At 47.0% G+C, this 13318-nt stretch overlaps 1 protein-coding gene across 4 annotated transcripts in view; it reads right to left on the bottom strand.

The window, feature by feature from the left end:
- arhgap12b (Rho GTPase activating protein 12b) overlaps positions 1–10656 on the bottom strand; it is a 422708-nt gene extending 412052 nt beyond the window's left edge. For 3 of the 4 annotated variants that reach the window (XM_072508348.1, XM_072508349.1, XM_072508352.1), the window contains exon 1: positions 10463–10656. The gene's annotated coding sequence lies outside the window, so the exon portion shown is untranslated. The remainder of the gene's footprint in view (positions 1–10462) is intronic. The other variant, XM_072508350.1, reaches the window with a different exon arrangement.
- Between the last annotated feature and the right edge of the window lie 2662 nt (positions 10657–13318).

The raw sequence follows: 13318 nt of genomic DNA, 5'->3' as shown, positions 1-13318 counted from the left end.
AAATGGGTGTTTACTACTGCAGTGATGTCAGAGTGTGGGTGGAACTGGGTTATCTGTCAGGTTTTTACTTTTGTTTTAGGCTGTTTGCTGCAGGGTGTGTTTTAGTTTTGTTTTCAGAGCTGGATAGCTACAGGCACAGCCAGAAGGTGTATGAATCTCTCTCTGTAATCTAAAGACTGTAAATCGATCCTGGTGACTTTACCTGATGTGCTTCTGGTAAAAGGTGTTTTAAGTCTTATGGATGTTAAAAGGAAAGCTTAAAGGATTTCTTAGTGTTGTATTCTTTGGGGGTTGTATTTGAATTAATGGTTGCTAAGATGTTCACTGTATGTTTTAAAAAGGTTAACTTGGAGTTCATAGAATAAACATTGTTTTGCTTTAAAAAAATACTTTTCCATTTCTGCTGTACCACACCTGTAGAGTGGGCCATGTGCTCCCCATACCACAATCTATTAAAAGTTGTGGGTCAGGTGAACTCCATGATACACTTTAGGGTTCTCTAAACCCTGGCCATAACAGTACTCTAAATTTATAAAAAACTATTTCCTTTCTTTGATAAAATAAAGCATGGTTTGGGTGCATTACTGGCGAGACCATTATTTGCTGCCCGTCTCTGATTGCCCATGAAAAGATGATGGTGAGCCTTCATGTTGTACTGCTGCAGTCTGTGTGGTGAAGGTAAGTCTGCAGTGCTATTAGAAATCTGGTCCCATAATGAAGAAACAGTACTATATATCCATGTCAGGTGATATGTGATTTGGAGCTAATATCCTATTCCCCTTGTTCTTCTAGGAGGTAGACATCACAGGTTTGGGAACACTTGGGAGTTGCTGCACTGCTTCATGTAGATGGCCAACATTGCAGCCATGGTTAATCTGAGGTGCAGGGAATGACTGTTTAATGTCATGGCAAGTGTGTCAATAAAGTGGATTGACTGTTGAAGTTCTTGAGTAAATTGGAGTTGCACTCATCCAGTCAGGTAGACAGTAATCCATCAGGTCCATCTGACTTGTCCTTGTAAATGGTGGAAAGGCTTCAGGGAACCAGTGAGTCACTTGCCACAGAACACCCAGCTGTTGGCCTGCACCTACAGCCATGGTGCAGAAGGAGGCCTTCAGCCCATCGAGTCTGCGCTGACCCTCCGACAGAGCCCCCGCCCTATCCTGGTAACCCAACCTAACCTTTTGGACACGAAGAGGCATTGACCCGGGTCCCTGGCGCTGAGAGGCAACAGTAACCAAGGCTAAGATAGGCAGCGCTAGTCAAGGTGAAGATAGACAAATTCTTGAACTATAGGGTAGTCAAGGGTTATGGGGGACAAATGTGATGACTGGAAAACTTGAAGAATGTTGGGCAATTTAAGGGTTAAAACCCTGAGGGTAGAGTGCGTTTGACTGCAATGGTTGTGTTTATTTGAAAATAACTCTGTTTTGCAGGACTTTAGTGTTTTTCGAAACATAGAGAATAGGAGGCCATTCGGCCCTTCAAGCCTGCTCCACCATTCATTATGATCATGGCTGATCATCCAACTCAATAGCCCAAGACCACTCCCCCCCCCCCCCACCCCCTATATCTTTTGATCCCCATTGCCCTAAGTGCTATATCTAACTGCTTCTTGAAAACATGCAATGTTTTGGCCTCAACTACTTCCCGAGGTAACAAATTCCACAGGCCGACCACACTCAGGTGAAGAAATTTCTCCTCATATCTCTGTCCTCAATGGTCTACTGCATATCCTCAGACTGTGACTCCGAGTTCTGGACACACCCACCATCGGGAACATGCTTCCTGCATCTACCCTGTCTAATCCCATTAGAACATTATAGATTTCTATGCGATCCCCTCTCATTCTTCTGAACTCCAGCGAATACAATCCTAACCGATACAATATCTCCTCATACATCAGTCCCGCCATCCCAGGAATCAGTCTGGTAAACCTTTGCTGCACTCCCTCTAGAGCAAGGTCCACAGATAAGGATACCAAAACTGCACACAATATTCCAGGTATGGCCTCACCAAGGCCCTGTATAATTCCAAGACATCCCTGCTCCTATATTCGAATCCTCACGCTGTGAAAGCCAATATGCCATTTGCCTTCTTTCCTGCCTGCTGTACCTGCATGCTTACCTTCAGTGACTGGTGTATGAGGACACACAGGTCTCATTGTACATTCCCCTCCCCTAATTTATGGCCATTCAGATAATAGTCTGCCTTCTCATTTTTGCTACCAAAGTGGATAACCTCGCATTTCTCCAAATTATACTGCATCTGCTATTCATTTGTCCACTTACTCAACTCATCCAAATCACACTGAAGGAGTTCGCCCTCCCACCCAACTTGGTGTCATCTGCAAATTTAGAGATATTATATTTTGTTCCCTCATCTAAATCATTAATACATATTGTGAATAGCTGGGGTCCTAGCACCGATCCCTGCAGTACCCCTCGAGTGACTGCCTGCCAATTTGAAAAAGGTCCGTTAATTTGTTGTTTTCTGTCTGCCAACCAGTTTTATATCCATCTCAATACACTACCCCTAATCCATGCGCTTTAATTTTACACACTACTCTCTTACAGGGCAGGAGGCCATTCGGCCCATCGAGTCTGCACCCTACCCAAGGTCAACACCTCTACCCTATCCCCATAACCCAGTAACACTAAGGGCAATTTTGGACACTAAGGGCAATTTATCATGGCCAATCCACCTAACCTGCACATCTTTGGACTGTGGGAGGAAACCGGAGCACCCGGAGGAAACCCACACACACACGGGGAGGATGTGCAGACTCCGCACAGACAGTGACCCAAGCCGGAATCGAACCTGGGACCCTAGAACTGTGAAGCAATTGTGCTATCCACAATGCTACCGTGCTGCCCCAAGAATTCCAGTAGATTTGTCAGACATGATTCCCACTTCATAAATCCATGCTGACTCTGTCCGATTCTGCCACTATTTTCTAAGTGCTCTGCTCTAAAATCGTTGATAATGATTCTAGAATTTTTAGCCGCCATAAGGTGAAATTGACAAAGGAATGTTGTTTTCAGTCTAGACTAATGGACTGTGGTTTGACTGGGAAAGTCCTTGGGGAGTTAAAGTGCCTGCAGCCTCCAGAGATCATTTGTTTTTCAGCTTGGGAGATGAGGTCATTGCTGAGTGGAGCCCAAAAAGACAAAGAGATTTTGAAAGTATTAGAGAGACAAATGGTTGAGAAACTTTAGAAAGAGTTGAATTTTGATCTGCCTGATGCTGAGACCACAATTCTCCCACAGCAAAGTAGATTGAGATCGGTATGCTTGTTTTCTTGTTGTTTATTGGGAAATTGAGTAGTCGTGTTTAAGGTGTCAATTGTAAGCTATTCTTTTTGGGTGTGAAGTCAAAAAGTTTAATATTGTAGTTATAATAAAGTTTTGTTTTAAAAATAACCACACCTATTTCTTCATGCAATCATTCCTGGAGCGAATCATTCTTTCCACAAAGCCTTTCAAATACAAATACAAATATTGCGGTTTCAGTCCAGTATCCGAGTCACTGTTGGGGTCTGGTCTGGAATCGTAGAAAAGTGAAGTTGTGGTCAAGGTCATATCAGCCATTTTCTTTTCAATAATGGAGCAGGCTCAAGGAACCATATGGCCTAGTCCTGTTTTATTATGGTTAGGCCTAAGGACATTGTTCAGCAGAAGTCCTGCAGCATAGGCCTGGGGGTGAAATGTTTGCCCTCCAATAACCATGCCCATATTGGTATGACTCCAACAAGTGGAGAGTTTTCCCCCTAATTTCCATTGATTTCAGTTTTATGGGGGCTCCTTGATACCACATTCAATCTAATGCTGCCTTGACATCAAAAACCACCAATTTCACACCACTTCCGGAATTCAGATGTATGCGTATGTTTGATTTAAGGTTGTAAGGAGCTCTGGGGCCAAATGATCCTGGCGGAGTCCAAACTGGGCATCACTGAGCAGGTTATTGGTGACAAAGTGCCACCTGGTAGCACTGTCAACTACACCTTCCATCACTTTGCTGGCTGAGGGCAGACTGATAAGCCCTAATTGGCAGGAATTAATTTATCCTGCTTGTGGACAAGCCTGCTTGCGAAGGAGGACCATTCACCCGATACTTCTGACCAAAGATGATTGCAAATGGTTCAGCCTTGTCTATTGTACTCACATGTTGAAATAGATTGTGAAATATAATTCTGCTGTTGCTTATGGCCCACCACGCTTCATGAATACCCACTTTTCTTTTATTTATTCTGAATCTATCCCATCTGGTGAAGCAAGAAAGTGGCGGAACTTTGTCTCCACAGTGTTCACTCCTACCAATACAGTCATGGAGAGATGCATCTACAACCAGTAGCCATGATGTGGAGATGCCGACGTTGGACTGGGGTGGGCACGGTAAGAAGTCTTACAACACCAGGTTAAAGTCCAACTGGTTTGTTTGGAATCACTAGCTTTCGGAGCGCAGCTCTTTCATCAGATGAGTCTCACCTGAGAAGCATGACGACAGTTTCAACATAAGGGCTGAGGCAGGGCAAAGATGCGTGATGTTACACATGTGGAAATAGATGGTCTTCGTGATAGGCACAGATGTGATTGAAAGCTTATCCTGGGGTCAAATATAAAAGCAACATTGTGAACAGTGGTTCAGCTTCTGACAGTTGCCGGGGAAAGTGCTGGAATCGGTGACAAAATGGAATTCGTGGCAGGGACTGAAGGTCTTCCCAATATTTAAATAGGGGAAATATATGCTCAGCCAGTACTGGATGGAGGATAAGCAGTGTGACAATTTAGAGTCAGTGAAGGGAGTCATGAATGGTATTGGTGGGGCAGCACGGTGGCACAGTGGTTAGCATTGCTGCCTCATGGCGCCGAGGTCCCAGGTTCGATCCCGGCTCTGGGTCACTGTCCGTGTGGAGTTTGCACATTCTCCCCGTGTTTGCGTGGGTTTCGCCCCCACAAACCAAAGATGTGCAGGGTAGGTCAATGGGCCACGCTAAATTGCCGCTTAATTGGAAAAAATGAATTGGGTACTCTAAAACATTTTTTAAAATTAATAGTATTGGTGAGATAGAACTGAAATGGCGTCAGGTGTGGAAACAGATGTGGTTTTCGTATGATGTCACCAAGGGACAGCATGTAGATGAGAAATTGTAAGGGGATAAGAATAAATCCTTGGGGGTAACAGAGCAGGAATAGGAAGATAAGCTATTAATGGCTAGATGAGAAATTGTATGGGGATAAGAATAAATCCTTGGGGGTAACAGAGCCAACAGTGCAGGAATAGGAAGATAAGCTATTAATGGCAACTCTCTAACTACGATTAGAAAGATAAACATGGAACCAGGCTTGTGCAGTCCCACCCACCATAAGACATAGAAGCAGAATTAGGCCACTCGGCCCATCGAGTCTGCTCCGCCATTCAAACATGGCTGATATTTTCTCATCCCTATTCTCCTGCCTTCTCCCCATAACCCCTGATCCCCTTATTAATCAAAAAGCTATCTATCTCTGTCTTAAAGACACTCAGTGATTTGGCCCCTACAGCATTCTGCGGCAAAGAGTTCCACAGATTCACCACTCTCTGGCTGAAGAAATTCCTCCTCATCTCTGTTTTAAAGGATCGTCCCTTTAGTCTGAAATGGTGTCCTCTGGTTCTAGTTTTCCTACAAGTTGAAACATCCTCTCCACGTCCACTCTATCCAGGCCTCACAGTATCCTGCAACTTTCAATAAGATCCCTGCTCATCATTCTAAACTCCAACGAGTACAGACCCAGAGTCCTCAACCGTTCCTCAAATGACAAGTTCTTCATTCCAGGGATCATTCTTGTGAACCTCCTCTGGACCCATTCCAAGGCCAGCACATCCTTCCTTAGATACAGGGCCCAAACCTGCTCACAATACTCCAACTGGGGTCTGACCAGAACCTTATACAGCCTGAGAAGTACCTCTCTGGTCTTGTATTCGAGCCCTCTTGACATGAATGCTAACATTGCATTTGCCTTATTAACTGCCGACTGAACCTGCACATTAACCTTAAGAGAATTGTGAACAAGGACTCCCAAGTCCCTTTGTACTTCTGATTTCCTAAACATTTCCCTATTTATAAAATAGTCTATGCCTAAATTCCTCCTTCCAAAGTGCATAACCTCACACTTTCGCACATTGTATTTCATTTGCCACTTCATTGCCCACTCTCCTAGCTTGTCCAAATCCTTCTGCAGCCCCCTTGCTTCCTCAATACTACCTATCCCTCTACAGATCTTTGTATCATCTGCAAACTTAGCAACTTAGTGCCTTCAGTTCCTTCTTCCAGATCATTAATGTATATCGTGAAAAGTTGTGGTCCAAGCACAGACCCGAGGCACACCACAAGTCACCGGCTGCCATCCTGAAAAAGACCCCTTTATCCCCACTCTCTGCCTTCTGCCAGTCAGCCAATCCTCTATCCATGCCAGGATCTTACCTTAACACCATGGGCTTTTAACTTATTTAACAGTCTCCTATGCGGCACCTTGTCAAAGGCTTTCTGGAAATCTAAATAAATCACGTCCACTGGTTCTCCTTTGTCTAACTTCATTGTTACCTCCTCAAAGAACTCTGACAGACTTGTCAGACACGACCTCCCTTTGACAAAGCCGTGCTGACTCAGTCCTATTTTACCATGCACTTACAAGTACTTCGCGATTTCATCTTTAATAACAGACTCTAAAATCTTACCAATGACCAAAGTCAGGCTAAGCGGCCTATAATTTCCCGTCTTCTGCATCCCTCCCTTCTTAAACAGTGGTGTTACATTAGCCACTTTCCAGTCCTCTGGTTCCCTTCCTGCATTCAGTGCTTCCTGAAAGATCATCACCAATGCCTCCACAATTTCCTTCGCTATCTCTTTTAGGACCCTTGGGGGTGTAGTCCATCCGGTCTAGGTGAATTATCCACCTTCAGACCTTTCAGTTTCCCCAGAACCTTCTCCTTAGTAATGGTCACTGCACTCACCTCTGCCCCCTGGTTCTTCTGGAGCTCTGGCATCCCACTGGTGTCTTCCACCGTGAAGACTGATGCAAAGTAACTATTCAGTTCGTCTGCCATTTCTTTGTTTCCTATTATTACTTCTCCAGCCACATTTTCCAGTGGTCCAATGTCTATTTTTGCCTCTCTTACCTTTATATTGAAAAAACTCTTCCTATCTTCCTTTATATTACTAGCTAGCTTGCACTCATACTTCATCTTCTCCCCCCTTATTGCTTTTTTAGTTGTCCTCTGCTCGCTTTTAAAGGCTTCACAATCCTCTGGCCTCCCACTTTTCCTTGCCACTTTGTATGCTTTTTCTTTAGCTTTTATGCTGTCCTTGACATCCCTCGTCAGCCATGGATGCCTTGTCCTCCCCTTAGCATGTTTCCTCCCACTTGGGATGAATTTCTGTTGAGCCTCCCTAATAACCCCCCAAATCTCCTGCCATTGCTGTTCCACTGTCTTCCCTGCTAGACTCCTTTTCCAATCAACTCTGGCCAGCACCTCCTTCATGTCTTTGTAGTTACCCTTATTTAATTGTAATACCGTTACATCGGATTGCAGCTTCTCCCTCTCAAACTGCAGGGTAAATTCTATCATATTGTGGTCACTGCTCCCGAAGGGTTCCTTCACCTTAAGTTCCCTAATCAAGTCTGCCTCATTACACATCACCAAATCCAGAATTGCCTGTTCCCTAGTGGGCTCTGTCACAAGCTGCTCCGAAAAACCATCTCTTAGACATTCCACAAATTATTTTTCTTGGGATCCACTACCAACCTGATTTTCCCAGTCCACCTGCATATTGAAGTCACCTATGATTATTGTAATATTGCCTTTTTTACATGCCTTTTCTATCTCCTGATTTATTTTCTGCTTCACATCCTGATTACTGCTAGGGGGCCTGTACGTAACTCCCTCCAGGGTTTTTACCTTTGCAATTAGTCAACTCTACCAGAGAGATTCTATGCCTTTTGATCCTATATCGCTCCTTGCTATCGATTTAACTTAATTTCTTACGAACAATGCAACTCAGCCCCCTTTACCCATCTGCCTGTCCTTTCGATAGGACATATATCCTTGGATATTTAGATCCCAACCCGGATCCCCTTGCAGCCACGCCTCTGCAGCCCACAACACTCAGCTAGACACAGGAGTTCAATCCCCAGCTGGCACACTGGGCAGGAAGGGGAAGGTCAGCAATATGTGTAGGATGAGCGAGTTGGGGTTTCTATTTTTGAGGAGGCAGTATATGCATCAATGCAGCCTTTGGAGGATGCCAAGACAGGCACATAAAGGTGTAGTCTAACCCAAGAGGAAGTCAAGCCTGGGACAGCACAGGAAGGGCAGGAAAATCAAGGGGTTGGAGTTAAGGATTTGGAAAGCTGAGTACCTGAAAGAGGAGAAATGTAAGGAGGTGTAATGACAGGAGCATTGGGTCTTGAAGGGACAGAAAAACATGAAGTGGGAAATAAAGTAGAAATAGAAGCAATGGGCTCAGGTCCACAGCATCAGAAAAGTGTGAATGCAAATAAACACAGGGAGAGCTTAAGTTAAATAGGCTGGTGTCATAGTTTTAACCAGCTCGTATACACCCAAGTAGAGAGTAAAGAATAGAGAGGAGACAATGGGGGGAAAAGTGCCCAAAGTTAAGTCATAATAATAGGTTAAAGTTGACATGAGATGTGGAATCAGTGTGGAGCATTGATGAACCATTGTCCAAGTTTGGTGATAAGTGTGGCAGGTATTGAATGAAGCTGAGTATCACAGGATGTACTGAGGGAGGAATTCCTGCTGGAATGAAGATCCAGGAAGTGTGCAGAATCCGTTTCAGGACAGAAAATGACAACAAAGATAGAAGTCAATATACGATCCAAAAGCAACAGAGCAATGTGCTTCAGTCCAGGATGATATACCAGACTGTAGCTGAAGCAGACAAACCAGAAGAACCAGTCCAAACACTGGCTCACCTGGTATGGAGACCCTCAGACCCTGCTTCACAGTAGGAGCAGGGGAAATGGCTGAAGCTGATCAAAATTAACAGCCAGAAAATCAGAGCACACAATAACTGTGTCTTGCAATGCAATCCTGTTATCTAGTGCAGAAGCATAGTCTTGATGTCCAGAGGATTCAAGAGATTGAAGCCAAGCTTCGAGGCAAAAACCTCAGAGCTCAGAGGAGTTTGGTGAGCCTATATGGTCACGGTTGGGCGGTGACAGTTGAAACTAATGCATAAAAAAAACATTCTTTGAGCCAGAGGAACATGGAATATTTGGGGAGAAAAGGCCAAGTATGGTTGGTTGGTTGGTCCAGGGGCTGGTTTAGCACAGGGCTAAATAGCTGGCTTTTAAAGCAGACCAATGCAGGCCAGCAGCGCGGGTTCAATTCCCATAACAGCCTCCCCAAACAGGCGCCGGAATGTGGCGACTCGGGGCTTTTCACAGTAACTTCATTTGAAGCCTACTTGTGACAATAAGCGATTTTCATTTCATTTCACTTCAAGTATGCCAGCGTTTGGCCAGGGACTGAGGTTCACAATAAGGAGCTCCCTGTCCAGCTGACTTCCCAGGAAAGGGGGGGGGGGGGGGGGTAGGTAACGAAACCAAATTCTTGTTGTGTCCCTGGGTCATGTCGTAACTTGTCCCCACTTCATTCCTGATCAGAAAAATATTTCCAGGTATTTTAGCAGGGCAATGTCTTTAAAACCAGTGTAAAAATGATCGGCAACACACATCTTGTGGCTGATTAACACTGCACAATATTAACAATTTTTCAGGAGTACAATAATGTGTCTAATAAACACACATATAGCTTCAGGGTAAGACAACGAGCAAAGAGAAACCCTGCAGCCCTGGCGAAGAAATAATAAGACAGCGAGGGAAATGCGCATGGAACTCCAGTGTATGAAGGTTTAGGAATTCCTCTCCCCGGCCTCTCAACATAATATCTGCCGATTTACAACAAGCGTGTATGTTTGGTGGTGGAGCTGAGAGGTGGGTGGAGTGGGGCTGGGTGAATGTGCTGCGGGTTGTCGGGGACAGGGCTACGTAGAGAGGGAGAGAGGGAAGGCACGGTTGTGTTGAGGGTGGAATAAACCGATCAGTGCATGGAGCCCGACTCGGTGCGGTTGTTGCTATCTCTCCATGATTTATATATCTGACCTGTGGGGAGGAGGAAGCGGAGTAAATCTCAGGTTTATCTTGTGGTTGCCGCTTCCTCCTTCGCTTTAACCGAGGCCTCAGTCCCGGCCTCGATCCTCACTCACACCCACCCACACACACACCCAACCGGACGGGAAGCCGGGGAAAAGCGATCACTCGCATTTACGACGCATGATTAACAGGGAGAGAGGAAAACAACAAAGGAGACCAGATTAACTTTTCTGTTGCAAATTCACTTCAGCAATCAAACTTTTAAGCAACATAATTTTTTTTTTTTTAAATCCATCACGCACCTGCTCCGGGCGACAGCAGCCGTGGAAGGAGGGGTGGGTGGGGGGAGTTTTAATTTGCTAGAAATCCGGTTTAATGTCTGTAAACTGACGGCTCCCTCTCAGATTTGATTCCGTCCCTTTGAATCATTATCCCGATCCCTGCTGCCGTCGAACAAACAACATCTCGCCTCGTTTCCACTGGTCGCGCGTGCGCGCTCCCGCCGCTCAGCCTCGCGGGCCGCGCGCGTGCGCCCCCCCGCGAGACGCTCAACCCGTCCTCCAGCTCGCGTGGGGGGGGGGGGGGGGGGGGCGTGCGGTTGCCTGGCAGCGACGCCTCGCGGCCGCAAGAGGCGAGGGCGCGTCGACGGGGAACCTGCAAGACGGACAACAAAAAGACCCGGGGGGGGAGCGGGGCAGTGGTCCGTGACGGTCGTCTCCCCACACGGCCCACAACAAAATCGCACTCGCTGATGTTGGACCTGAGGGTTGCTTTGCTTTTGCCCGTGAAGAGGTAAGCCATTAATATCGTAAATGGATACACGGGTAAAGGGATCAAACCCTCTTTGCAGCGAGAATTCCCTCTGACACCAGCCCATGTCAGAATATACACCAGTATATCATGGTGCAGACACACACTGATGCCAATCACCAGTGAGAGCACACGCACTATAAAGACAGGGGGCATCAGAGTTCCTGCTCATTCCAGCTGCAGCTTCCTAGTACGACACAGCTCACAGCCTGCAGCACAAACATTCACTATGTGCTGAGTGCATAGACTGGTTAGGACAAGGCATAGGTCTTTAGTTTAATAGAACATCGTGTTAACCCACAGTGAAAGTATGTTTAACAATTCCTGACTTCATAAAATAGTGTTGGTGCCTTATGCCAGAGGACAAGAAGGCGGTCCTCCGATTTCTGGGCATGGAGAGAACTCAAAACAAAACTCACCACGGCCCCGGTCTTGGCTTTCTTTGATCCAGCAAAGGAGACCAAAATTTTGACCGATGCCAGCCAATCCGGCATTGGGGCAGTGTTCCTTCAACGTGATGAAGCCTCATCATGGGCCCCCGTTGCATATGCGTCACATGCCATATGGAGCAGCGCTACGCGCAGATAGAAAAGGAGTGCCTGGGCCTTCTGACCGGTGTGGTGAGGTTTCACGATTATGTATACGGACTTCCTCAATTCACCATCGAGACCGCTGGTCAATTTAATACAGAAAGACTTGAACGACATGACGTCTCGCCTCCAGCGTATTCTTCTCAAGCTCCGGCGATATGACTTCCAGCTGGTATACACACCAGGCAAAGACCTCATCATTGCTGACGCTCTCTCCAGGGCAGTCAACACTCCATGTGACCCAGCGGGATTTGTCTGCCAGGTTGACGCCCATGTGGCATTCACGGTCTCCAATCTACCTGCCACGGATGAACACCTCGTCCAAATTCGCCGCGAGACGGCGGCTGACCCCTTGCTACAGCGTGTCATGCACCACCTAACGGACGGGTGGCTCAAGGGCCAATGCCCTCAGTTCTATCATGTCAGAGATGATCTGGCGGTAGTAGATGGGGTTCTTCTAAAACTGGACCGCATTGTCATCCCGCATCGCATGCGCCAGCTTGTCCTGGAACAGCAACACGAGGGCCACCTTGGTATGGAAAAGTGCCGCCGACGGGCCCGAGAGGCAGTGTACTGGCCCGGCATTAATTAAGACATAGCCAACACAGTGCTCAACTGCCCCACTTGTCAGCGCTTCCAGCCGGCCCAACCACCTGAGACCCTGCAGCCCCATGAGTTGGTCACGTCACCATGGACCAAGGTGGGCATCGACCTGTTCCACGCGTTGGGTAGAGACTATGTCCTGATCGTGGACTACTTTTCAAATTACCCGGAGGTAATACGGTTGCACGATATCACCTCGTCTGCAGTCATTCGTGCCTGTAAGGAAACCTTTGCTCGACACGGCATCCCGCTCACGGTTATGTCGGACAATGGCCCCTGCTTCGCCAGCCAGGAATGGTCCAACTTTGCCAGGCGGTACAATTTTGCCCACGTGACATCCAGTCCTCTGTACCCCCAATCCAACGGCAAAGCGGAGAAGGGAGTACAGATCGTCAAACAGCTCCTCTGCAAAGCTGCCGATGCTGGGTCCGATTTCTACCTCGCCTTGCTGGCCTATCACTCCGCCCCACTATCCACTGGCCTGTCGGTGCCCAGTTACTCATGGGTCATACCCTGAGGACGACGTCCATTCATATCCCAGACCTCGACCACGTTCTGGTCCTTCGCCGGATGCAGTTGTCTCGTGCACAGCACAAGGCGGCTCATGAGTCCCATGCAGCTGATCTCCCTGCTCTGGCTCCAGATGACAACGTCCGCATCCATCTTCCGGATGGTAGCTGGTCTGCAAACACTGTTGTCCTTCGGCAGGTGGCCCCCCGCTCGTTCCTGGTTCGTCTACCGGATGGCTCCATTCTGCGCCGCAATCGACGTGCCCTTCGTCTTGTTCCACGCTCGCTACGTGATCCTCCACTGTCGCCTCGCCCTCCTGCTGACCCTGCCATGGACTATGCAGAGATCCATGTCACTCTGCATCCCCCTGACTCTGACGCAGCCCAGCCCGCTCCTGAACCGGCGACTCCCGACCCATCCTTGAGGCGGTCAACCAGAATTTGTCGCCCACCTCAGAGACTTAATTTATGAACTTTGCGGACTTATAGACTTTCTGAATTGCTTTGTTGCTTTGTTTGATCGTTTACCTGGTTTGTATATAGTGTTCATCTCGTTATTCTTGTTGCATACTGCTTCTCTGGACCAGGCATCTTCCCATGTAAATAGCTTAGTTCTCATGTGCATAGTCCTGTAAATATGTCTCTC

This window comes from Scyliorhinus torazame, chromosome 6 (genome assembly GCF_047496885.1).
Source record: "Scyliorhinus torazame isolate Kashiwa2021f chromosome 6, sScyTor2.1, whole genome shotgun sequence".
Lineage (NCBI taxonomy): Eukaryota > Metazoa > Chordata > Chondrichthyes > Carcharhiniformes > Scyliorhinidae > Scyliorhinus > Scyliorhinus torazame.
The sequence above is the reverse complement of the archived record's forward strand: the minus strand, read 5'-3'. Positions and strand labels throughout refer to the sequence as shown.